Here is a 1,757-nt window from a genome sequence, read left to right as displayed (position 1 = left end):
CGAACCCGCCACCTTAGGTGTACGTGGCTGGCGCCTTAGCCGGTTGAGCTATAGGCGCCGAGCCCAGACTTAATTCTAAATTCCACAGGTGATTTTTCACCAATATCGTCCTAGCTGAAGGTATCCTTCTCCTGTAAGAACGATTTGGTACCAGGTGCCCAGGAAGGCTCTAAAATGAAGTGCTCTGGTTTGCTAAGTCTGGCACCGGGTAAATTCCACCCATACGGTAAGCCATTTGAGTAACTGGCAAGACAAACTTCAGGAATTCATCCTACTCACCTTATCACACCCAGGGCTCATCTCTCAGGCCTCTTTCTGTAAGTGCCCTAAGCCTGCTCTGATTGGAAACACAGGGTCTTATTCCATCACACCTTGATTCATGCTGTTCAGAAAGTCTACTCTTGGCCCCCATCCAGTTTGAAATGTTAATCTCCTCAGGAGGCTCTCCAGAGATCATCAGAAAACAAGGTAGGCCCATAGAACTGGTTGGAGCATCGTGCCCTATCAGAGAGCCCCAGTGAGTAGCTATAGATTTCCTGTACCCAGTCTTCAACTGATCCTCTTGCCTCAGTTTTTCTACTTTTAGTAGAGACAGGCATCTCACTTTTGCTCAGGCTGGTATCCAATTTGTGATTCATCCACCTCAGCCTCCCAGAGTGCTAGGATTACAAACAAGCTACTATGCCAGCCCTAGTCCTTTGGAGTTTAGGATGTCTCTGCCTTCTCACTTGCCTTCCACTAAACTATCTAGCCTTCTTTCCCTTTCCTACTTAGAAAACACTTTGTTCTTCCCAAGTAAGAGTTCAGCAGACAGAAATCACCTTAATTCTCATCTATAAGTGCCTCTTACATCTAGACATGTAAGAGACACTTATAGCGCTAGCCAGACAGTAAGGCCTGCCTCTAAAATCTACACTCTAGTGTACACTTAGGCCACTAGTTACTAAGGTGTCCACTCTTACCTTTATTCTCTAATTGGTAAGGACCAGGAGGCAGTGGCCCCCTCCTTCATCCACGCTGGTCCTCCGGTTCCTTTTCTGGCTTCCCTTTTTTTTTTTTTCTGGAGACAGAGTCCCCAAGAGTTTGAGGTTGCGGTGAGCTATGACACCATAGCACCCTACCGAGGACAACAAAGTGAGACTCTTGTCTCAAAAAAAAAATAAAGGTCAGAGATAAGGTTTGTAAAGCAGCCCATCTATTTACTAAGTACTCTGTGAACCCCACATTAACTGCCTTAACAAACTAACAATGTCTTTTTGGATAACTATACATACACACACACATATATATGTGTGTGTGTGTGTATATATATATATATATTTTTTTTTTTTTTTTTTTTTTTTTAAAGATAGGGTCCAGTGCAATGACATACATTGTAGCTCACTACAACCTCACAATTCTGGTCTCAAGCAATCCTCCTGCCTCATTCTCCCAAATAGCTAAGACTAGCTGTAGTAGTTATCACCACATCTGGCCAATTTTTCTATATTTTTGTAGAGACAAGGTCACACCATATGCTTAGGCTAGTCTCAAACTCTTCACCTGAAGTGATCTTCCTGCCTTGCCCTCCCAAAATGCTAGGATTACAGGTATAAGCTACCACATCTGTCCTGGAAAACTTTCTTTTTTTTTTGAGATGGAGCCTCAAGCTGTCCCCCTGGGTAGAGTGCCATGGCCTCACAGCTCACAGCAACCTCCAACTTCTGGGCTCAAGCAAGTCTCCTGCCTCAGCCTCCCAAGTAGCTGGGACCACAGGC

This window comes from Otolemur garnettii, unplaced genomic scaffold (assembly GCF_000181295.1).
Source record: "Otolemur garnettii isolate 467f Iridium unplaced genomic scaffold, OtoGar3 scaffold00013, whole genome shotgun sequence".
NCBI lineage: Eukaryota > Metazoa > Chordata > Mammalia > Primates > Galagidae > Otolemur > Otolemur garnettii.
Note: the sequence above shows the minus strand (reverse complement) of the source record.